This window comes from Cherax quadricarinatus, chromosome 34 (genome assembly GCF_038502225.1).
Source record: "Cherax quadricarinatus isolate ZL_2023a chromosome 34, ASM3850222v1, whole genome shotgun sequence".
Lineage (NCBI taxonomy): Eukaryota > Metazoa > Arthropoda > Malacostraca > Decapoda > Parastacidae > Cherax > Cherax quadricarinatus.
This window is the reverse complement of record NC_091325.1, coordinates 10909188-10936144: the sequence shown is the minus strand read 5'-3', so window position 1 is coordinate 10936144 and position 26957 is coordinate 10909188. Positions and strand designations below refer to the sequence as shown.

At 40.5% G+C, this 26957-nt stretch overlaps 1 protein-coding gene across 8 annotated transcripts in view; it reads left to right on the top strand.

The window, feature by feature from the left end:
* LOC128693776 (uncharacterized) overlaps positions 1 to 26957 on the top strand; it is a 204135-nt gene that overhangs the window by 91557 nt on the left and 85621 nt on the right. For 2 of the 8 annotated variants that reach the window (XM_053783627.2, XM_070091156.1), the window contains exon 2: positions 4790 to 4859. The exons of the other annotated variants lie outside the window; for them this stretch is intronic. The gene's annotated coding sequence lies outside the window, so the exon portion shown is untranslated. The remainder of the gene's footprint in view (positions 1 to 4789; positions 4860 to 26957) is intronic. 8 annotated transcript variants of the gene reach the window in all.

Genomic DNA, 26957 nt, shown 5'->3' with positions numbered 1-26957 from the left:
AGTATCGTTGGTGCAAGTTAATAAACTTCCAACCTTCCGTGTAATTTAGATTATCTTCTAAGAATATCATAAATCTTTAATCGTGAACAGAGAAGAAATTTCCTTGGCAGTATAATGAAGGAAATTATAATATGAATTACTATTATTAGAGCTCACTTAATTTAACTTTAATGTGTGTGTTGCTCCCCCGCACTTTTATCTTTTAAAGTATAAAAGAATAAATTCCAAGATAAACTGTTTACACACCCACAGCATCTCTAACACCTTCCTCCACCACAATACCCACCCCATTACTACACCCATCGCACTATCATCACATTCGCTACCACAACACCCACATTTCATTACCCACATCGCCAAGAACTATAGCTCCCTCAACACTAACAATCACATTCTCTACTCAGAGCGAAACGTTGCAATCTTTTCTACCATCATCATGACCACTATCCTGACCCAATGAAAGTAAAATACACCATCCCTATTATCAGGAAGGCAGATAAATTATACTCCCTCTCTCTCACCCACTATCAGGCAGTCATAACCTCCTTTCCCCACCCCAGGACACGCGACCTCGCACTTAAACTTGACACAAATGACACTTGCATTGACTTAACGAGGAACCTTTCAGCCAGACCACTTGTCCTGGCCTGGTATCACAGGCTGTTGATTTCCTTTCTTGCTCAAGACTGGATACATCAGCTGTGTGTTGCTACCTTGTTCTATATGAGAATTACAGCAGGGTACAAAAGCTGTTTCCCTTTCATAGTCCACGTAGGATGGCGCTCATACAATTTGTTGAAACACGTCGGCGACGGGAGCTTCAAATGTGTGATGGACTAGTGTAGTGGGTGGGTGTATATGAGATGAAGAGGTTGGAGGGATATGTTTAAGCGGCCATCAAGAGGCTGTAGAGACACACTAGAGGAGTGGTCAGTAAGAGGCTAGAAAGCCGCTACAAGAACGAGGCTTGGTGCTGAAGGCCTGAGGTGCATTTCAAAGATCAAATGAGACAACAAGAGCTACTGATCAGGAGATGAGAAGATGTAAAGGTATTAGCCAGGAGGGTAAAAGAAAGGGTCGTTAGATAATACCTATGATGAGAGAGGAAGGTGGTGTAGGGACATTGTCTAGGTGGGTGAGATGAAGAGTTTGGGCACTGCCTATGAAGTAAAATGTAAGAGTGAAGGCACTGCCGTGGGGGTGAGTGGAAGAGTTGAAACACTGCCCATGGGAAAAGAGGGTGGGTGCTGGGTGGGGCTGGTACACCTTGACCAGTTTCCATGTGGTCCATCCGGGAACTTAAATTCTTGCTGAAAGTTCAAGCTCTGAGAGTAAATACCAAACTCTGCCCAAAATATATTCTTATTGTCACGTTTTACAATATTTGGACGAGTGATAGATTAAATTCTGACAAGTTGTTTGAATAATTGATTAAAAATATTGATGGGCTGAGTGAGTGACAAGTTTAATCATATTACAAGGAGGAGTCATTAGTTCCGGTGCGTCAGTAGTAGTTTTTACCAAATATTTGGATCTGACTTGGTTAGATTCCAGGGCAAAACAACACAACAGGCAAGTCTTTTTACACCTGCTGTCCTTCGTCACGTAGTCCAACGTTCGCAGCACAACCTGGTTTATTAGGAACTATTTTGAGGAACCTGTCGAGCCCCTCGTCAAAACAGCTAATGCACCTTAAGAGTGAATGAAGGAAAAGTATTGAAGAGACGTGGTCCCTTAATTAACACTTACTGTTTTCTCTTTGTGTATTCATCGTTCCCCTACTTTTCATTGGAAGTATCCTACATTGTCTGCCAAGCCTCTTGAGTACATTAGTAGTAATTTCGACGTACAGGTATTTGAGTATGTACCAGCAGTAAATAGGAAGTGTCGCGCACTGCATCCTGACGAAAAGTTTAAATGTAAATAATGACAGGACGAAGACAGACACCGACACACACACACCGACACACACACACCGACACACACACACCGACACACACACACCGACACACACACACACACACCGACACACACACACACACCGACACACACACACACACCGACACACACACACACACACCGACACACACGCACACACCGACACACACACACACCGACACACACACACACCGACACACACACACACCGACACACACACACACACACACACACCGACACACACACACACACACACACACACACACACACACACACACCGACACACACACACACACACACACCGACACACACACACACACCGACACACACACACACACCGACACACACACACACACCGACACACACACACACACCGACACACACACACACACCGACACACACACACACCGACACACACACACGCCGACACACACACCGACACACACACACACACACACCGACACGCACACACACACACACACACACCGACACACACACACACACACACACACACACACCGACACACACACACACACCGACACACACACACACACACCGACACACACACACACACCGACACACACACACACCGACACACACACACCGACACACACACACACCGACACACACACACACCGACACACACACCGACACACACACACACACACACACACCGACACACACACACACCGACACTCGACCCCTGCAACCACAAATAGGTGAGTACAAATAGGCGAGTACACACACACACCGACACACACACACACACACACCGACACACACACACCGACACACACACACCGACACACACACACACCGACACACACACACACACACACCGACACACACACACCGACACACACACCGACACACACACACCGACACACACACACCGACACACACACACACCGACACACACACACACCGACACACACACACACCGACACACACACACACCGACACACACACACACACCGACACACACACACACACACACACACACACACACACCGACACACAGCGACACCGACACACACCAACATCGACACACACCGACAAACACCGACACCGACAAACACACACGCAACTCCAGTAGATTAAAGGTCTAAGAGGCGGGGCCAAGAGCTGAAACTCAACCCCTGCGAGCATAATTGGTTGAACACACGACACTACCCAGGTGGTGACCGCCTTCCAGCTCATGTGTCGATGATCTGATATTTTACCTTACAAACACCATTCCTAGTGAGCGTGTGCGCGTGCGCACAGTCACGCCACCACATAACCCTTTCTCGGTTGATAACGTAAATTTGTTGACGTTTTACTAAACGTTAACGTTTTAATTTCCACTTGTTATACGGCTTTTCTACTCTAAATTTGAGCTAATTAAGCAAATAGGCAAATTAGAACAACTGGTCATAAGTCAAACAAGGGTGGCCGAGGAGAAATAGAAAACTTTGGAATTTGTAAATTTCTCTGTCGGCACGAGGATGAGCTACAGCATAGTATATTACAACGAGCTATAAATAAATGGGCCAGGAGCCGCAGGTGGCCCGTGAGCCTCAAATGATCAGGGAGCCGCTGGTGGTTCGCTGGCCATAAATACGAAGCCCGTTAGTTACGTAGACATCTGGGTTCTACCCAATGATTGCTTTGGGAAACTTTCCCTGTCAGTTGTCTTTTTAACTCATGAGGCGTTTCCCATTTAGTGACAAATTAAATATTCACAGTCATCGAGTAGATGTCTTTCCAGAAGTTGTGGAACTGGTGATTTTGGAGGTGGTCACTGTTGGGGTGGTGATAGTGGAGGTTGGAAAAGTGATGGTAGTGGTGAATAAAATGAAAAATTATCTTTTGAAACGTCCAGATAACAAACACGAAGGGCAGCAGACGACTTAAGCAGATGTTCAGGCGCAGACGTAAGTGTATGTAATTACAGACTTGTTTCACAGAGCCGAGATTTTGTTCCTGGCCCTCGCCTTTGACCTTTCAAATAGCTGACATTAGTAGTTTCTGGCCTCTTGGGACCTATACATGATACCTTCTCTTGAAACTGAGTATGGAATCTGCCTACTCATCTTGCTCATTCCACTTGATTAGCATCCTAGAACTAAAGGAGTATACCCTAGGGTTCCTGTGCCTCATCTTGGTTTTATGCCTTGTTATGCCTTGTTACATCTCTGCCTTTAATTTCAAACAAAACACGCATCTTGTCTTCTCTGTTAATCCACCTGTTAATCTGCCCTCTTTTTTTCCCCCTGCATTGTTAAACCTCTTTCCCAGTACAAACTATTCTGTTCCAGATTAGGTAGAAATAAATTTCCTTTTCTGAAAGTGTTTTGAAAAGTGTTGACTCTGTTAGTTTCTTTTTTTTTCTGAACTAGGCATGACATACCGTATTTTCCGACATATAAGGCGCAAGAGCATGTAAGACATATAAGGTTATGTTTCCAAACAGTTATAATGTAACGTTAGTAAGAAACTGTTAGTGTAACTCAAAGCCTACCCTTGACCCTGACCTTGAGCATATAAGACTTTTTTGTTTGAAAAAAAAACGCGCTTTATATGCCGAAAAATACAGTAAGTGGCATAGGAGTATATAAAAAATTATTTGTTGTTTACATGTACCCCTGGTGATGTATTCGGTGTAATTGTAGCTCCCAGATTATTTTCCTTGCACATATATTCTTATTTAATTTTCTTCCCTTCTAGTTTGTACTTTGCATCTCTGTTCCATCTTTATCTGAATTTCATGATCTACTTCTTTGGATAAAACTCCAGTAACCCCACGTTTGGCCACTCTTGCAGGCTGTCCAAGTTCTCTCATATTCTTTTCATATTTTTTAACACACAGGCCGTCTCCTACAGTGCCAGCGTAACCCGAAAAAGAAGACACCACTCACTCAGTCACCGCCCTGCCAAAGGTGGGACAACATTACAGCTCAGATGCCCCTCCAAACTGCAATATTTCCATCCTTTTTTCATGTTCTTATTCATACTCTTATTCTTCTTGTTAGTTTCACTTCATTATCAGATCATAATTTAGGTATACCAAAAAAAAAAGAGGCATAACTAACCCTGCGAGTGCTTGTTACTCTCCCATCCTGATTCCTTACCGTTACCGTCTTATGTCTTTTATTTATTTTTATCCGAATCATTTTCCACTCGCCCTAGCTTGTCCTTCAAGTAGCACTGTTCTAAATGCCTTCTTACAGTTCTAAAAGATGAGTTCTTGTACTCATTGTTATTCTGTCATAGAACACCAAGAGGTTCTTGCTGGGTAAGGAAGCTCTTTTCAGGTGCATTACCAACCTTCTCATGATTATCTTCTCAAGTACTTTGGGAGTATTCACAACTAACCCACAATTTGGAGCGGCAATTTAGACATTTCCGTCTGTACGTCACCATTATCAAGGCATCTAAAGCTTCCTTTCAAAATTGTTGGTTAGTTGTGAATTGTTCCAGCCACAGCACTGAGATTCTTTTTCTTCAGGGAGAATAGACATGTCAGTAATAATGGCCTGTAGTTGAGTGCTACTTAAATATTTTTCTCCATGTGGAAACATGGTGGGTTCTACAAGCTGTATTACTGTTTGGTATTTTCCAGGTATCAAGCATTATTCTTATTGTTTCCTCTTTTAAAGAATGAGACACTTATTCAACATTTGGAAATTATTGTTGTGGAAACGTTTCGCCAGCCAGTGGCTTCTTCAGTCCAATACAATGAAGAATGGTGGAAGATGAGAAGTTTGAGGTAATCAGTCCCTCAACCTTGAGTCAATGTGCGAGTCCAATCTTCTTTCAGTATCCATGGGAATACGTAGTGAAACTTCCATTGTTTTCAAGTGTGTGTGTGTGTGTGTGTGTGTGTGTGTGTGTGTGTGTGTGTGTGTGTGTGTGTGTGTGTGTGTGTGTGTGTGTGTGTGTGTGTAAACCCGCCCACCCGCGCCCCCATCTCTCTGTTCATGATGCGAGGATGGAGAGAGTTGACTGCTGAAACGCCCAGCTGGCCGTGATCTTTGCATAACTTATTCTCGTTTGTTTTTTTTCCGCCTTAACTCGTATTCGCAGAGTAGAATGAGAACATACACCGCACTCGTTACTGTCACAAAAAAAAAAAAATTCTCTCAAAGTCCACCCAAAGTTCCAAGACCTTTTTGCCTATCGTTTCCCTCCCTGAGTTCTCGCATCCTTTTTCGTTGCTCTGTGTCCTATCCCAGCCCTTTATCTTCCCATTTTTGTCATTCCTCTTACAGCCTAAAAAATATAGAAGAGTAGTTTGGGAAAAAAAAATTAAAAATAGGAAGGAGACATTGCGTATATCTCGCGTGTATGTAGAGGCTCGGTTGCTAAATTTAGGTTGCTGTCAGCCGACACCCTCCCCCCTGCCAGGCAGCCGACACCCTTCCCCACCCCCACCCCGCCTGTCAGCCGACACTCCCCCCTCCCTGAGAGCAGACACTCCCCCCTCGCCTGGCAGCAAACACTTCCCTGCTCCCGCCGGACAGCAGATACTCCCACCTTAACGGCAGAGACTTCACCCGCCTGACAGCAGAATCCCCCCCCATCCCGCATGACAGAAGACCCCCCCCCTCCCCTGACCAAATACAGAAATTTGCTAGTAATCTCCCGGTACCAACAGCACTTCGGCAGATAAGCAACAAACTTCCTTCACCGACATCAAGAAAGGTAGGTTCCTTGATGAAGCGCAAGACACATTTGCAACAGTCTACACTGTAGGCTTCTCCAGGCGGAACGTTTAATCAATAAAGATACCCAACTGTTGCACACGTCTTAATCATCAATTTGCTGGTGTTTTATACCATTTTCAACACAGGTTCCTTGATGTCATGAAAGGGATCTGGGCTGAATCTAATTGTCTATTCCCTCAAGTGAATAATAAGAATTAATTATAATTTATAATAGCTCTGCATTGGCAGCTATCATGTTTCTCAGGGTTGGTGCTGGGATCAGTCTTTTATCACATCCATCCATCCGTCTACAAGTGCATATATCTGATTTGCTTCAAATCTTTACCTCAGTCCCTTTCCGTCTATCACGATCATCAGCTGATTGGTGGTGGCGGGAGAGGGTGACAGGAAGGAGGGAGGTAATGGAAAGCTAGGGAATGTGTGAGTTGCTAGTAAACCAGAGAGTGAGTGCGTGATTGCGTGTACTCACCGATTTGTACTCGCCGACTTGTGTTTGCGAGGGTCGAGACTCGACTGCTAGCCCTGACTCCGAGATCACTCTAACCGGCATCAGATTTCTGCTCTCTTGGGCATCACTATATCTACTTTTTGAAGCTGTGCATTGAGTTTGCCTCCATCACTTCCTCATTCAAGTCATTCCACTTCTCAATCGCCCTGAGATTAAATATTTCCATACATCCCTGTAAGTGTGCAGTTGTGTGTTCGAAGGAGAGAGGGAGGGAGGGAAAGAGAGAGGGAGAGTCCACCAAGAAGCCTTGACCCAACACCGCCCATGGCTCGTCTCCTCCCTTCTCCTTGTTGCATATTGACCTAATTATTTTATCCTTGATGTCTCTCCTCCTGGCCTGACCTTGCTTCCCACACGACCTTAGTGACGGCTCGGGGTTAGCACTCTCATGACTCACACGAGGAAGTGCACGTGCTCCCTTGAGTGTGATTCTGTTATGCTTGATATCAGTTATATATATATATATATATATATATATATATATATATATATATATATATATATATATATATATAATTTTTTTTTTTTATCACTCTGGCCGATTCCTACCAAGGCAGGGTGGCCCGAAAAAGAAAAACTTTCACCGTCATTCGCTCCATCACTGTCTTGCCAGAAGGGTGCTTTACACTACAGTTTTTAAACTGCAACATTAACACCCCTCCTTCAGAGTGCAGGCACTGTACTTCCCATCTCCAGGACTCAAGTCCGGCCTGCCGGTTTCCCTGAATCCCTTCATAAATGTTACTTTGCTCACATTCCAACAGCACGTCAAGCATTAAAAACCATTTGTCTCCATTCACTCCTATCAAACACGCTCACGCATGCCCGCTGGAAGTCCAAGCCCCTCCCACACAAAACCTCTTTTACCCCCTCCCTCCAACTTTTCCTAGGCCGACCCCTACCCCGCCTTCCTTCCACTACAGACTGATACACTCTTGAAATCATTCTGTTTCGCTCCATTCTCTCTACATGTCCGAACCACCTCAACAACCCTTCCTCAGCCCTCTGGACAACAGTTTTGGCAATCCCGCACCTCCTCCTAACTTCCAAACTACGAATTCTCTGCATTATATTCACACCACACATTGCCCTCAGACATGACATCTCCACTGCCTCCAGCCTTCTCCTCGCTGCAACATTCATCACCCATGCTTCACACCCATATAAGAGCGTTAGTAAAACTATGCTCTCATACATTCCCCTCTTTGCCTCCAAGGACAAAGTTCTTTGTCTCCAAAGACTCCTAAGTGCACCGCTCGCCCTTTTCCCCTCATCAGTTTTATGATTCACCTCATCTTTCATAGACCCATCCGCTGACACGTCCACTCCCAAATATCTGAATACATTCACCTCCTCCATACTCTCTCCCTCCTATCTGATATCCAATCTTTCATCACCTAATCTTTTTGTTATCCTCATAACCTTACCCTTCCTGTATTCACTTTTAATTTTCTTCTTTTATATACACTACCAAATTCATCCACCAACCTCTGCAACTTCTCTTCAGAATCTCCCAAGAGCAAACTTGTCATCAGCAAAGAGCAACTGTGATAACAACTCCCACTTTGTGTGATTTTTTATCTTTTAACTCCACGCCTCTTGCCAAGACCCTCGCATTTACTTCTCTTACAACCCCATCTATAAATATATTAAACAACCACGGTGACATCACACATCCTTGTCTAAGGCCTACTTTTACTGGGAAATAATCTCCCTCTTTCCTACATACTCTAACTTGAGCCTCACTATCCTCGTAAAAACTCTTCACTGCTTTCAGTAACCTACCTCCTATACCATACACCTGCAACATCTGCCACATTGCTCCCCTATCCACCCTGTCATACGCCTTTTCCAAATCCATAAATGCCACAAAAATCTCTTTAGCCTTATCTAAATACTGTTCACTTATATGTTTCACTGTAAACACCTGGTCCACACACCCCCTACCTTTCCTAAAGCCTCCTTGTTCATCTGCTATCCTATTCTCCGTCTTACTCTTAATTCTTTCAATAATAACTCTACCATACACTTTACCAAGTATACTCAACATACTTATCCCCCCTGTAATTTTTGCACTCTCTTTTGTCCCCTTTGCCTTTATACAAAGGAACTATGCATGCTCTCTGCCAATCCCTTGGTACCTTATCCTCTTCCATACATTTATTAAATAATAGCACCAACCACTCCAAAACTACATCCCCACCTGCTTTTAACATTTCTATCTTTATCCCATCAATCCCAGCTGCCTTACCCCTTTTCATTTTCCCTACTGCCTCACGAACTTCCCCCACACTCACAACTGGCTCTTCCTCACTCCTACAAGATGTTATTCCTCCTTGCCCTGTACATGAAATCACAGCTCCTTATCTTCATCAACATTTAACAATTCCTCAAAATATTCCCTCCATCTTCCCAATACCTCTAACTCTCCATTTAATAACTCTCCTCTCCTATTTTTAACTGACAAATCCATTTGTTCTCTAGGCTTCCTTAACTTGTTAATATCACTCCAAAACTTTTTCTTATTTTCAACAAAATTTGTTGATAACATCTCGCCCACTCTCTCATTTGCTCTTTTTACATTGCTTCACCACTCTCTTAACCTCTCTTTTTCTCCATATACTCTCCCCTCCTTGCATCACTTCTACTTTGTAAAAACTTCTCTATATGCTAACTTTTTCTCCCTTACTACTCTCTTTACATCATCATTCCACCATTCGCTCCTCTTCCCTCCTGCACCCACTTTCCTGTAACCACAAACTTCTGCTGAACACTCTAACACTACATCTTTACACCTACCCCATACCTCTTCGACCCCATTGCCTATGCTCTCATTAGCCCATCTATCCTCCAATAGCTGTTTATATCTTACCCTAACTGCCTCCTCTTTTAGTTTATAAACCTTCACCTCTCTTTTCCCTGTTGTTTCTGTTCTCCTTGTATTCCATCTACCTTTTACTCTCAGTGTAGCTACAACTAGAAAGTGATCTGATATATCTGTGGCCCCTCTATAAACATGCACATCCTGAAGTCTACTCAACAGTCATTTATCTACCAATTCATAATCCAACAAACTACTGTCATTTCGCCCTAAATCATATCTTGTATACTTATTTATACCATTTTTCTTAAAATATGTATTACCTATATCTAAATCTCTTTCTGTACAAAGTTCAATCAAAGGGCTCCCATTATCATTTACACTTGGCACCCCAAACTTACCTACCACTTAGCATTCAGGTCCCCTACCACAATTACTCTCTCACTTGGTTCAAAGGTTCCTATACATTCACTTAACATCTCCCAAAATCTCCCTCTCTCCATATATATATATATATATATATATATATATATATATATATATATATTATATATATAATATATATATATATATATATATATTTATATATATATATATATATTTATATATATATATATATTTATATATATATATATATATATATATATATTTATATTTATATATAATATATATAATGTCGTGCCGAATAGGCATAACTTTGTGTATGCAATAATTTAGCCAAAATCATTCTGAACCTAACGAAAAAAATATATTTGACTGTGTGTGTTTAGTACTAAATTATTGTAAACGTATTTAAAACATATTTAGTTGGGTTAGGCTAAAATAAATTGCTCTTGTTATAATAAGGTTAGGTAAGTTTTCTAAGATAAGAGAAAATTTCAGAAAGGACTTAATTTTAAATGAGTTCTTGCTAATTGACCAGTTTTACATATTCGGCACGACATATATATAATGTCGTGCCGAATAGGTAAAGTTGGTCCGTTAGCATGAACTCGTTTAAAATTAAGTCTTTTCTAAAATTTTCTCTTATACGTTTAAGGATCATTTTTTTTTCATTTATGTTGATGTAAAAACTAATTTTCTTCCAAAATAACCTTAGAAAACTTGCCTAACGTTATTATAACAAGCGCAATTTAATTTATCCTAATCCAGTTAAATATATTTCAGATAAGTTTACAATAATTTAATAAACAAACACAAATATATATTTTCCTTTAGGTTCGAACTGATTTTTGCGAAATTATTGCATACACAAATTGTCGCTTTCCTTGTTCGGCAAGAAGAGAGCTGCTATTTAAGCCAAATTAGCAAATTTTACCTATTCGGCACGACATTATAATATATTTATATTCATGGTTTTAAGACATTTAAATGTGTTGATGTCGTAATGTTGCTTAGTTTTTAACGTCGAATAAAAGTCATCAGTGTGTTATTCGGTTCCAAGGAGATAGTTGTTAGGTAAGACACATGCAACAGAGATAACACAACACGTCTTGATAACCCTAGTAAAGTGTTTTCAGACCCTCGATGCTGGTGAGGGGCTTTGTATCCAGATAATTGGAGCTGTCCTCCCTTTGCTTAAACAGCCTTTCTCCCTGGATATATAATTGTTTTGATAACCCTGTTTAAATTGCTAGTGTTGCGGACCGCGTTATATAGCTTCCTCGATATACCCCTTTAAGGGTGGTTAGGTACCTTGATGCTGATGAAGGGGTTCTTGATTCAGTGAATTGGAGCTACTCTGTCCTCTGATCAAATACTCATTTCCTCCCATCCCCCAGGGGACTGTAAAACTCGCAAGGATTTAGCGCTTCGCCATGAACATAATTCACAGCACAATTAGGGCTAAGGGTAGTCTCGTGGCACGAGCATTAGTGCCTCTATCGCCAGTATAAAGTGGCATCATATCTGTGTAACTCTTATCTTTAACCTTTGGGCTTAAAGTGCAAGACAAACCATCCGACTTCCCAGTGTAAAAACAATACGTTTAACTGCATCTTGAACCTACTATGAATACATGACGGGGAACGTGTGTTTATACAGAGCCACAAAATACAGACAAGCACATGGACAAACACAGTAAATAGGTACGGTAAAGCACACAAAACTAAGAATCAGCTTATCAGGTTGTTATAAGAAGAGTAGCAGTGGGTAGTAACATATATACGAACAAAAGCGGAGATTGACATAGATAAGCATACAAAAGCATTGAAGTCAAATGAACAAAGACCAAAAATATGGAGACAGATTGACAAAGAAGAACAGAAAACAAGGACTCGGTTTCTCAAAACAGGGAATCAGTGTCAGTGTCTCCTCTTTTGAAGACAAGGATGTTTACTCTCCACCAAGATTATAAAAGTGCCCTTGAGAGTGTGTGTGTGTGTGTGTGTGTGTGAAGAAAATGTGATATAACAGTTGTGATGACGATGCCAGAAGAGGCAGATGTGGGGTGGCGCAGGTGTGGAGTGACATGGGGTAGTGTTGGGACAGTATAGAAATGGAAAGGAGGATGTGATATGTTAAGAATGGGGAGGCCAGAATGGCGTGGGTTTGGGGGGGGATGGAAGTATAAAGTCTAGTTTGGGATCGATACGAGATGGAACAAATGCGTGGCGTGAAGCAGGTGTGTATTGGAGGGCACAGAAGCGTTAACATGCCATCTCCGTCTCACATCAGCTATCAGATGCTATTATATGCGATAAATTTCCCTTCTCAATATTCAGAGGATTCACAACGAGTAGGCATCACACTAGGGAAAGAGGGACGTTTTGACTAAGGCAGAATAAAACTTCTTAAGTGAAGATTTTTGCTCTCTCGGCTGTATCATAGTTATATAAAGAGGAATAAATTCCTGCTTGATGCGGATTATCTTGATAAGGAAGCTGAAAATCAGTAACGATCATACATAGCTTTTGAAGCAGGAGCTAATCGGATTTGATCCAAGGTCTCAGCGTTCATTTTGCACAGATATTTGATTAATAGTGATGTCTGTCAGAACTCTCCCTTTTTAGCTTTCCTATTAGTGTTAAAACATTTTGGTGATATTTTTGACTGGGCTGCAACCGCTAAGTGTTGGTGGTGTACATATGCTGATACTCATCAGAGGTACACCAGCAATACATAATCATTAAGCGGGTCATGTGATAAAAACCTATATTAAAAGATTATAAACACCACTACCACTTCATGAAGACGACCCCTCTCCCCAGGGTCTCACTATCATGCCCCCTTTTCCTCTGTCCTTCCCTCGACCACCTGACCTTCACTGCCTTACATCGACCACCTGTTTCTCGCTACAGGGTCATTCCTTGTACCAGCTGGACGTCCCTCACCCCCTGACCTCTATCAGGACTAGTGCAACAAGTCCCCTCGTAAGAGTTAATAGCCTTGTATAACGTTTCTCGTTTCTTAGTTTAATATCTATTTTGAGCCTCTACTTATCTTAATCTGACTGCTCTCCTTTCTCCAGATACTGTATGACCCCTTAAGAGTTTAGTGATTTCACCATGAATATATTACTAGTTCGAGTCTCCGGGTTATTTATCACAGTGAGAATAATAAACATGTTATTACTGCATGACGAAACGACGAAGATTGTGAGAGGACGACAGAACAATGCGTCTCCGTTTACGCCCTGGTTCCACTCCAAGTTCCCGTAACTTTTAATTGTCCACTAATCGCGTCCTACATTGTTCCAACACAGGGCGTTGGAGTGATGATGATAATCACTGAAGACAATAATCATAATAGTTGTTAACGAGTTTGTAGATAATGATGGTTAAATTGCTAATTGGCTGATAATGGGGATATATTGAAGATAATGACGTCTGGGGAGACTGAGTAGATGTTAGTAATAATGTAAGTAATGTTCAACGCTGTGGAGAAATGCACTTCAACGAAGGATAAGCAGAGAGGTAGAAATGCTCGGCTGGAAAAAGTCACTTGTGTGGCACTAAGTGATTAATATGAGTTTGCTGGATGCTATTAACACCTAAGTTATTTTTATTTTTGTGTCTGGAGACGTACAGACAGGAGTATCAGTGTTAAACTACTTGAAGAATGTCCGAATTTGGAGATTAATAGTACATCATTTCAGTTAAGGTTAAAAGTACATTGTTCATGCCGGATTCCCTCTTAAATTGTTTGCATGTAATGGGATCAGTCTGAATATTTGTGGCCGCACTCACTGTCTGTTATGACAATACAATAAACGCGGAATGACTGTAGGTAGCATTTAAGATAAAATAACGACAGGGTTGTTGGCATAATTAAACGCCGTTAAACTGAAGAAAACTTGGTCTGTGTATTTTCACTGTAAAATAGTTGACAGATTTTTTCCTCAATCAGAAATTAATGTGTACTCGTATTAACAGGATCAGCGTCATTTATTACAAACAATACTTTGTCCAAACTTGCATCTCAAAAAGTGTTTCTTCGAATATGCGTTTTTTTTATTCTGCAAGTTCTTTTTACTTAAAAAAAAGTAGCAGTCGAATGTTAACTTTTTACATGTTATATTAACAGTTATTTTATCAACATTTTTTTGTACTCTCACAGCATCCTTCGATTATTTAAAGAGTTTAATTTACAGCTATGAACTGTTTTCCTGCCTCATTTCGAAGCCCAAGTTAGGGTATAATACCATCCCCTAGGATGCAACCTCTTTACTGCTAGGCGAACAGGGGTAGCAGATGTAGAGTATTTTGTTCATGCGATTCGTCCTACCTGGGGATTTGAACCCAACTAACTTTCGCTATGAACCTAGAGCTCTACCGTAGAGTTGCTTCTCATTATTAATAATAGAGATGTTGTATGCTCTAAACGCAACGTAATTCATTTTTATGTATCGATAGGCTATATCGTATGCATGTTGTACCTATTTATTCATACACTATCAATGAATATTCTGTAAAACCTTTGGTGCTGATAACATCGAGGAGGCGCCAGGTTCACAGACCTCTCGCATGGCGTACTTGACCATTCACACAAAACCTCTGAACGCCATGTTGCAAGACTGGTTACTAAGGACTGTTTCTTTCAGACTGCACCACAAATTTTCTATTGGCCTATAATCTCTAGGATTTAAGTAGAATTTGTTCAATAGGTGATACAGTAACCATGTACAGCTGTATGGGTTCTGTGTGAAGGATTATTATTATTATAATCAAGGGGAAGCGCTAAACCCGGAGGATTATACAGCGCCTGGGGGGGGGGATGTGGAAGGCATTCAGGCTTAATTCGGGGAACTGGAGCACAGATCCAATTTCCTAAATCAAGAGCCCCTCACCAACATCAAGGAACCTTCCTTGAGGGGTCTGTGTGAAGGAGTGGTCGAATATGCCTCATGAACTAATGTACCTACCGCAGTTTTACTGAAAGCATCGCCACCTTGTACTGGTTGCCTGGGTGTGAATTAGTGATTACCTTGAAATGATGAATATTTTTAACTGTTTAAAAGACATGCTCATGATGCGTTATCGATAATCATGCAAGTTTTATGAAATTTTACTGAATGATACAAAATATTAACTTGTATTTTCTTAATACCGTTTTTTTTACATGCCATAAAGGGTTGAAATTAATGTGGAGGCTCATAATGCGCATGTGCCAGACAGTTTGATAATATTCAATACAAATGAAAGTTTATAATGCTATTGTGTTCTTTGTGTATTAAATAAAAGGTCCTCTGGAAAGGAACATGTTTAGCAAGTACATGTAATTGCATTTGTGGTATGTTCTATACTAACAAATGTAAATTAGTCTTTACAAACCTCATCAGGGAAGTCTTTCAAATGCAATACTAGTTTGGAAAGCTAAAGAAATTTCACTTGTTTGAAACTAAACTGGCATCGGAGCCGAAAACAAAATCTAAGAGGAAAGTCTCATCGAAATTAATTGGAAAATACTTTGTGCCATACAATAAGGCTTAATACATATTTGAGACTGGAAATTTCAGGACGTAAGAACACAAATGGAAACTAAATACCCTTTGAAATTTTGTCGAAAACGTTGATTTTATTTATTTTAATCAGGAAGTGGTGCTGTGTCCGTAGATGTCTTTTAATGCATTTAGGTTCAATGTGAAGGAATGGGAGGTTTAGTCCAATTTTTTGGATCATGTTCCCTTAATTGGAAGAGATAGGTGTTGATCGATCAAAAATGAGAAACGATTTGCATAGAAAAATCAAATGGGTAAAAAAAGGGAAACTTTTCTCCTTTGTGATAATGTTTATACAAATGGTTTCTTCTTTCCTACCCTAACAATATAAAGTGCAGTAAACTAGTTACTAAAATAATGAAAACAATGTTCACAATAAAGAAAAGACATCAATGTAAGAGCATGGATTGACATGGCGTACTGACCAATGTGTTGAAAAGATGTAAACTGCGGAGTGAGCTATTATTGGGACAACATTTTGCTTTGCTTAGATATTGATGAACCTTTACACTGAGCGAAATGTCCCAATAAAAGCTTGCTCTGGAACCTGTCTTCTTCACAAAAGTTAGATTATTTATCGGTTCAAAAACTTAAATACAAGGCTGTATTTATATACACTCGAAAGTGAAAATTATCAGCTTGCGGGCTTTAGAAACTGAATTTTTCAAAGCACACACCTTAGTGGTGGAAGCATTCTAGGTGCGGCCTCAGTTGGCGACACCACTCTAGTAGTACCTTCCATGCCACGCCCCTGTCTGCACCACTGCCACCATTGACGCCACCGATGAGACATTAGTCTGCACTATTAACGCAATCATCAAGGCATTCGACCACTACGACCACTACCACCACTGTCACCATATGTGAGACATGCAACTAACCAATCATTTTTCCATCCAACCAGAAAGCACATCGAAGAATAACGAACTGAGCGACCCCTGGGTCAATCAGCTAAGGAACCCCCTCGACCAATCGACTAATCGACCCCTCTGCGAACCAAGCATTGTACATCCCACAGCACCCATTTAGTATCGACTACCTTACGTGCCTGTGATGTTGACGTGAGGAAGTTGAGGAGCGGTCGGGGAGCCCGATAGGGAGGGGGTTCATCTATTAATCTGAACTCTAGACAAAAAGTATTATCCCCCTCAAGAAGGATTCATTGATGTTGTAGAATCAAGGAAATGGAACAATATTCTTCTCGTTGGATCCTTTCGAGGCTGGGTCACTTTAGTGCAGGGAGTAAAGTTTGAGTGGCTTAGCCTGACTAGTAACCCTTAGCCCTCACACTCTTTAATTTACCTTGCGTAGCGGGAACTTTTTTTCCTTCAGCTTTGCTCCGAGGGATTATGGAACGGGTCATTCTGTTATTCTCGTTCTCTCATAAGTTGCAGTGATGAGATGGCTCACAACACCCGAAAGGAACTGGACCATCAGGTGGATCACCTGATACAACATCGTGTGGTATATCCGGTTGCTGACTGGCGAGGGAACTATTACTTGTTGGTTAATTTTGAGCCAATCAACCCTGAAAAAAAAGTTGGAACTGCTTGTTGTGTTGGTATAAAGCATGGGGACTAAATTCAAAGCAGCACTTTCTTTTTATTAGTGCACCGGCAATTTTCCATATCTATTTGCACTTATGCTCTGCTCTTTCCTTTCCACTTTATTTTACATTTATGTTTGTCGAGGCTCCAACCTCCATTCCTGTTTCCTCAGCCACACGCCACAGGCGTGCAGCTGACGAAGATTAAGTGTTTGTCCAGGCCATAGGCCTTTTCACTTCTGTTTTTTTTTTTATACAATTACCGGAGTGCCTGTAGGGATCTCGGGAAAGCTTCTAGACAAGTCTTTTGACAATGACTATTTAGTGATGTACTTGTTACAGTATTTGCGTAGCATTTTTACCTGTTAATTTTATCTTTGTTATTCTTTTGTGTTGCACTGATTTTTTACTGCCGAGAGCTGACAGGTCTACACCGTGAAAGTCAGAACGTGTGTATCAAAACTATTTACTTTCTTTTTACATGAACCCTAAGTTCTAAAGGATTTATACATTGTATGACTATAATTATTTTCGTGCAAAGCTGTAAACTCGTTTGGGTTTACAAAGGTGGTGGAGGCTCGATTCTCCTCCACTTCATCGAGGTGAAGGAGATTAGTTACTCTCACAGCTTGGCTTCAATTCTAACACTATTGGAACAAAAGTTAGCTAGAGTTTGAGGGAGGGTTGGAGGCATGGAACAAGAGGGTTGTGCTACGTTGAGAAAGTGAAGGAGGGAGTAACAAACGAACATTTCACTGTGACGTAGTATGCTGCCAGTATTGATTATCGTTCACCTGAAGGTCAGTGTGGCACTGAAGTTACAGTAGCACTGTATTATTAACGAGTTTTTAAGGAATTCCAGCCTTTGGCATGCCTGAAGACGATAATATTTTACCGCTTTATCCTGATATCTTTTTTCAATACGCTATCCTGAGAGAGAGACTTTCCATTAATTAGAAGCTTTCAACAATTATTTATCCTCACAAAAGGCTTTGTGTTATAATTAACTGTGGAACTTGTGGTTATTTGAAGATTATTATTATTTACTTTTGGGGAAATAAGGGAGAGGAAATGTTCTTTTTTTAGGGCTTATGCGTGATAAATAAGCACAACGTAATTTGACTCAGATTCTCTGAAAATATTAACTGAAATTCTTCGATAGGGTTGAAAATTTCCAGTTATGACGAGACGGAGGACGGAGTCGGAGTGCAACTTTTATTCCAGCTGTTTAAGAGTCGGAAAAATTACAGTTAAAAATTAACTGTTTCAGGAGAAGGAATTTCAAAAACTCGAACCTGTGGTAGTTTTAATGTTTGCACAAACTCAATGTTCAGTTGACAAGATGAAGCACAACATCTCCCATTTTCGAAGAAAAAGGCAGTTTTGGGCACTCTTAATACTTTACAACTGAAACTCCACCCTGAAGTTTGACACTTAAGTAACTAACTGTGAACGAGATAAAGTTTTTTATACTTTGCTGATTTATGGTTAAATATTTTATAGGTCAATTTAACCTGCCTTAACCTATGAAAATCTAACGTAACATGAAAATAATGCGTGCTAAGAAAGATGCAGATTAACACTGGACATTGCTTACGAAAACAAGTTACATATAAATTATTTTTGGCTGCATGTAAAACAAGGTAGACGCAGACTGCGGGTGTACCAGTTTTGTTAAAAACTTAATGGCACTACTTGGAATGCCGTGCTACAACCTTCTCAGTCTTGTGGTAAATTCGTGGACTATCAACTTTTTTTTCGTTATTAGATTTTGTAACTGGAGAAGTATGCAGTGGATAGATTTTCTGTGTGGAAACACCGTTAGCTGGCGCCGGTCAGCCTGGTTGTGCCATCGATATTGAATATTGTTTGAGATGTTTCTTTCTGATAGTAGACGGTGTGATTGTGTCTTGTAGAGGTGCTTGTTGACACACACACACACACACACACACACACACACACACACACACACACAGACACAAAGACTAACACAGGCACACACACAAACACACACCCAGCCACCCGCGCGCGTACACACAACACACACACAACACACACACAACACACACACACAACACACAACACACACACACACAACACACACACACACACACACACACACACACACACACACACACACACACACATATTGTGAGGAATTTTAGACATGAAAAATTCAACATTTGACCTTCCATCTTGGAGAGTTGTTCTTGCAGGAGATCATAATACTGCATGGTAGTGGCCACGTCAACCATCTTGCTGTGTGCTCTGAGGCAAGAGTCGTTTCTTAGAGCTTTATCTTCATATTCCTGCACATTAAAGTATTGTCCTTGACGCTAATATTAATTTGTATTATCAATTGGTTGTGTTGGTTTTAATTATTATTATTTTCAGTTGGCATACAATTTACCAGTTTTAAACAGGCATGAGCTCGTCCTTTTTTTCTACACAGTTGAATAAACAGGTTAAGAGCTGTTATCCTCCCTCGGCTCATCGCAGAATTCAATGCTTTCAGATGTATACTATCATCCCCACGATGCCACTCAAAATTAACTCCCATGTACATAATTTCTGCTTGAGAAACATGGGCAGGGTAAGGTTAAAGGTATCTTTCACGAATGTATTCAGGTTTTACTCGTTCCCTTTTCTGTTCGTATGAATATGGAATGTTTTCTCTCAAAAATATTATCTATGTACCAAGTTTAGTTATTAGGTTTTACGAGGCGATATAACTATTTTAGTTCGAAATATCATTGATCGAATACATTGCCTATCAGCTACTTGAAAATCGCAGGACATAACAGCTGAGTATAGTTAGCATGTCCGTAAAGTACATAGGGGACTTTTTCACTTCGCAAATTAAAAATGGCAAGAAATCCACTTAAATGTTACCCTGTCTTCCAACGGAACACTTGAGCAGTTAGTGATATAATGGAGGGAGTTGGATGAGCTTGTAGTATATTAGATTAATATATTCTAAAAACCTTATCACTCTTACATATTTTGCCGTAACTTCTTAGTTTTTTTTTTTTTTTTTTTTTTATTTTACGAAAGTCTAAACAAGTAATTATTGCTAATAACGAGCAATTGTGAACAACCCTCTTCCAAGTCTAGAACGACACTGATTCATATTTCAAGTCCTCACTTGCCCTAGGAAAGAGATTGAACTTTTTGACTGGTTACTTTTGGATGACGAGAAGTCACCTTATCGGACAGCCGTCATGTCAATAATTTCATGTGCCGCAGAAAGTCTCTAGGCCTAAAAAAAAAAAAAAAAAAAAGTAACACTATAGCGTTACTTACTCAAGAAAGAATGTAAATATCGTTCGTGAGGATAAAAACACCCAGTCGGTTGTCTATGTTAAGTTATTTTCGGTTAGTTATACATAAGTATAAGTTAGTTTACGCTGGTATAAACTAACCGTGCCTAAAAATCCTAGGACATTAATTTTAAACTCTTATTGCTGTCAGTTTCTGCCTGATTTAAGTTACACTTAAAGATGAGACAAAAAGATGGCTCATTAAGTGTCTTGAGCTGTTGCTATCACAGATTATTGTTATTATGGGGACCCGCTGAACTCTCAAGAGTTATACATCGCCTGCTGAATGGAAGGTAATAAGGTCAAAGGCACTCTCCTTGTAAAGTATCACACGAGATTAATGAAAACCACAAACCTCATCTACTGGCTTACGCTTCAATGAAACAGCACTGAAGTATTAATATTTCAGCTGAGAAGAGGATACAAATAAGTAGCTTGTCCTCCATTTCTATTTGCAGACAGAAGACAGACTACAATTCTCGAGCTGAATAACTAACAAGGGATTAATACTTCACATAGTTAATATAAACGTAGTATCCTACTGTCCTTTTTTTTTAACTAGCTTATCCGTACTAACATTGCTTCCTGAGGAATATTTTGGATACCTTCCACAGACTAAGTTTTAACACAACATAGATTGAAATTTACCAGGGCTAGGTCGAAACCCAACAGAGTTAACTAGATAAGGTATAGATAGTTCTAACTAGCTGCACTGCGGTCGAGTTCTAACTTGCTACCTAGCGCTGCCGAGGTCGGGTTCTAACTAGCTGCTCCCATTAGCAAGGAAGGCAGAGATGCTAGTGACGGCTGGTTTACATTCTAATGATTATTACCTAAGCAGCTGCATCATCAAGGATTCTCTCTCTCTCTCTCTCTCTCTCTCTCTCTCTCTCTCTCTCTCTATATATATATATATATATATATATATATATATATATATATATATATATATATATATATATATACACACACTGCTAGTCTCACGGCATTATGCCGCCCCTCTCCCCCACACGTACCAAACACACACACATACCTTGAAAGATTATAATATAAATATTTGCACACTTATTGAGGTTTTGATACTTGGTGCTGCGTCCTTTACGCTTAATCACGTCCCTCAGTCGTGTAGGAAGACTCTCACAAATTCTTGAGGGTTTGGGGAGGTATATTATTCCATGGCTCGTGTAGAGCAGCCTCCAGCCGCGGGATGGAACTGATATCCTGGCCCAGTAAACTTCTTTTCACTATTGACCAGAGGTTCTCAATAGGGTTTAGGTCTAGGGAATTGCCTGGCCAGTCGTTAAAGAACCTCATTTCACAGTCCTTATGCCACTAAACTAGAGATTTGGGGGTATAACACGGTGCACCGTCCGGCATAAAAACCGTAGCCCAACACTTATCAACGCCTCAGGTAAATTGTCACACAACAACTCCAGATAATTATACTGGTTCACATACTGGTTTGTGGGAAGCATTATGAGTTCACCAACACTCTTGAGTACTGAAACACCCCCATACCATGAGCGAGTCTGGGTGTTTAGTGGTCCCATAGGTTCAGCGTGGGTTTAGCCGGTCACTATCTCTAGGCAGGTAAACATGTCCCCAACGGTTACAGGTGACGGTGAAGGTTGCTTCATCACTCCAGAGTACTTCAGACCATTGTTGAGGATTCCAGTGAAGATATTTCTTTGCATAATCCAGCCTATGTTTCTTCTGTGGCTTGGAGAAGATCGGTTTCTTAACCTGGCGGTGACTACTGTAGCCCAATTCTGACACATGTCTATTAACAGTTCTTACAGACACATCTGAGAGAAGATGTGGGTTCTTTCCTTTCAATTCTCTAACAGTTATGTTAAGTGTACTCTCTAACTGCTTCTTTAACACAGTTAATGTACGAACAGATGTCTTTTTCGAGGGGCCAGGCCGAGGTTTAGCAGACATTAACAACACAGCCACCAGCTATGAATTGCTGCACCCAGTTCCTCACTGAACTCTCACACACACACACACCAACATTCTCCACGATTTCTTTCGTTTGGTGCCCAGCTATGTGAAGCCCCATAGCTTCAGTCGTTAAAGACTTCCTTTTACCCATAATCAAACATGTATAGCCCCAAAACGAAAGGGAACACCGGACGAAGATGGGATGGATGAGAGAGAAAAGTGCAACACTTCCTCTCACCACGGCAACCACGTGAGCACTTAAGAGTCACTGTGGAGTGCGGTGGTAGGCCGTGACGTCATGCTAACGGCTGCTACCCGATATAATGCACTGACGAAAAAAGACCCCCCTCTATGGTAAGCCTTTGTTTTTCGTCACGGCATTATGCCTGGTAAGCGCCCCGGCATAATGACAGTCACTTGCTATTGTCACCATACGGTGACTTTCAACAAATTATTTGAAACCAATCACGCTGGCTACTGAAACTGTAAATAAACCAATATTCCTTGTGGGTAAATCATTAAGGCACTTCGCACAAGTGCGAAGTTCCATTACTGATGTGTATATGGAGAGCAACAGTGTATTGCAAAAACACTTAGAGGGGTGTATCTCTCATGGCAGGCGAGTTTACTTTAATCCATGCTGTATAACCCTTTCGGTTTAGCGCTTCTTTTGACAATAATATAATAATACCTTAAATCACTATATCAGGGGATTCAAGTATCTTTGCTGGAGGTAAACTTGTGGCATACAGCCTTAATGAACCCTCCTGAATTGTTGAATAATTTATCAGGTTAAAGCCCCAAGAAATTATTCAGCTTCCCATTTTTTATTCAAGGTTTTGATGCGTCCCATTGATTAGTATTGGTGAATATTAACGAGCTGAATTTATTATACATTATAATCATTATTATTATTTATTGATAGGGGAAATGCAAAATTCTTACGAAGTCATACGCTGTAGCGAATGGGGAATGGGAGGAAATCAGGATTACTTCACTGATGGGGAGAACTGCACCAGTTCCTTGGATCGTGAGCCTTTCACTGGCATCAAGACACCCACTTGAAGTACTGTGTGAATTCGCCGATTACTCTCGTCATCCTAAAGTCCTTTTGAACTTCCATTTTTTTTTCTTGATTTCCGTTGAACCTATGTTTCTTACCGTTTTTTTCATCCTGGAGTGGTGAAATTCCATTGCTAACTCTTGTCTTCCTAAGCTCCTGTTGACCGTTGACAATGCAGGTGGCTTTCTCTCTCTCTCTCTCTCTCTCTCTCTCTCTCTCTCTCTCTCTCTCTGTCTCTCTCTCTCTCTCTCTCTCTCTCTCCCCTCTCTCTCTCTCTCCCCTCTCTCTCTCTCTCTCTCTCTCTCTCTCTCTCTCTCTCTCTCTCTCTCTCTCCCCTCTCTCTCTCTCTCCCCTCTCTCTCTCTCCCCCCTCTCTCACTTTCTCCCCCCCCTCTCTCTCTCTCTCTCTCCCCTCTCTCTCTCTCCCCTCTCTCTCCCCTCTCTCTCTCTCTCTCCCCTCTCTCTCTCTCTCCCTCCGGAAGTTAGTCATCAGACAATGCGCTCACATGAAAATATAGGAAAATTTTATCAGTCATTGTGTGTGTACTTGACAATTTGTACCGACTTGTGCTTACGGGGGTCCAGACCTGGCTCCGCCTCTTAAGCTTCATAGATCGGCATTACTGTTTTGTGTTTTAACCCAGTCATAAACATTCCTAAAGCGGTGTATGAAATTTGCTTCAAAACCATTCATTTCACTATTCTGTTACCCTAAGAATGAAAACTTTCTAACATCCATGGGATCCATGTTTGTTTTATCTTCCATCTATTATTTCCCATGTGTTTTTTCTAGCTCGTAATCATGTCTCCCTTATCCTCTCTGTCAGTGTCATCACGTTCATTTTCTTTAGTCTCCCGTATTGTACCTCTCTTAGCTCTGGGCGCTAATCTAGTTAACAACAATTACAAATTTCTAAGCTTTTGAGAATGCATAATAAGGCGGGGACTCCAACCTGGTGCTGCTTAGTTTAAGCTATGCAGCAATAACATCTTGGTAATGGGAACATTGAAGGAGGTATTACACTAATGGGGCTGCGTCTATGAAGTCTATAGTAATGTGAGATATAACGATGGGGATTCGGTGATGAGGTCACGGTAAAAGGGTAATGATGATGGTCACGATGGCGAGACTTATGATGACGACGTTACGGTGATTGGGATACGGCGATGGAGCGGTATGATAGTGCCTCGGGACTGAACCTCTACCTACATAATAACCAACGGGATCTGTGTTCTCAATTGCCCTGCTGTCACTGAATCTGCCTTGACCTAGTTTTGACTTTCTTAATTATGTCTGGAATGATTGCATCTTAATCAGATGTGCTAGAAATGGTTGTCACTACCTGCAACGTTAGTGGTGAAGCCTTCTTGTAATGTGAATTGATGTACTGAATCTTCCTGGAATGCATTAACAATAGCCGTGACTCCTGGCATGACTGCTGAGTAAAATATTTGAATTGTTTATTTAGAATGTGTCAAGAATAACTAGTGATCAGCACAGTGTATACCAACCGTATCTTCCTGAAACGTAAGTATAGATGCTGATTACTATATCTTATTGGAAAGTTTAAAATTACTTCTTAGAAATGTTGTCAGTTACTGGTTAAATTTTAATTATCTCCAATGGGAAGTGCATACTGGCCAAGTAAATGTCTCGGTAACTTTCATCTACACTCTAAATGCTATAATATGAACGGAAGATTCTTGGAGTGTTGCGTTATTTACTGTTGGTGGTCGTACATTATTATTCTGCTGATGGACACACAATACTTCATCCCTACTATGGAAGGAATACCATTTTTGTATGAAAATATATTTGTTATAAAAAGAATGAATATTGATATAGGGTGCTTTGTTGAATAAATTATTTGTTGAAGACTGCCGAGGATTTAGTTTTTCTTGTAAATACATGAATACATATTAAGCGATAAACCCATGTGGGTCATTCAGCGCAAGACGTGACAGAGGCTTGATCCTCCGTCTGGTGAACGCGACAGATGCGATTTCTATTGGTACTCACGTAAATTTATATTTTTTTGTAAATGACTGAAAGTGCTAGAAGTAAATCACACATTTTATGGTATTTTAATGATGTAAGGGTTGTTCTTGTAGTCTGGAAATTTATACATGTATTTTTTGTGAAGTCTATTTTTTTTATACACATGAAATGCTTTGATTTTATGGTATAAGCATTTTCATGTTTGATAGTTTTATTTTAGACAAGAGCTTTGTTTGGTAAAGGCATTAGCTGTATATGTAAATCAATGGTATATATAATAGCCTAATTTTTACAGATCACTCATATGATTTTTTTTTAACTAAATGCTTATGGCAGAAGACTAATGTGAATAAAACTCATAAGGAAAAGGTTGTTTCTAATTATAAGAAGATGCAGTGTATTCTCTCATCACAATTATTTATTCAGATTTGAACGTTTCCTTATTATGCTCTGCTTTCTTCTTACAAGATCTGTCACAACCCTCTAATATGTCTATTTGTGGCTAAATATTCATTTGTACATGTATACCCTAATCAAATTTATCTTAACCATACCAAACCTAGCCTATCCAGACCTAATGTAACCTAAAAGGAGGAAAATTAGTATTTTTGTAAATTCATAGGAAGCATTAACAAATAGACGTTAGAAATCAATAAAAGTAACTTATTAAAACGAGGTTAGATTGGAATATGTTACAGAATGAGTACTGGTGCTGCTGGGGAGGATGCCACTCTCAAGCGTCAGTGTTTAGTAACGGATGTGGCAGGATGGCGTAATGAGAGATAAACTTAGTTTTGATTGATAGTTGAGCTATTGCGATGTTGGTACTGTGTTGCTGGTCCTTTGTTGGTGTTGAAGGGACGGTGTGCTGTAATTTTCTGGTTCTGATCCCTTGACACGGGGGGACAGACTCTTGATCCAAAGAATAAGTTATCCTTCCCTTCCCTGTTATCAAGAACATAATGTATGAATCTCGGATGATTTTTTTTCCAATGATTACGACACCTTTTGTTGGTGCCCCGTACTAGCATATGTTTCCTAGTCGTTGATCTGGATGTAGTAGCTCGGTCTGTATTTAGTGGTCGATGTGGCTACAGTGGCACGTGGACATTCCACGAATTTAAACTTTCCGGCAACAGAGACTTTTTTTCTTTTTTGTATTTTTTTTTTTT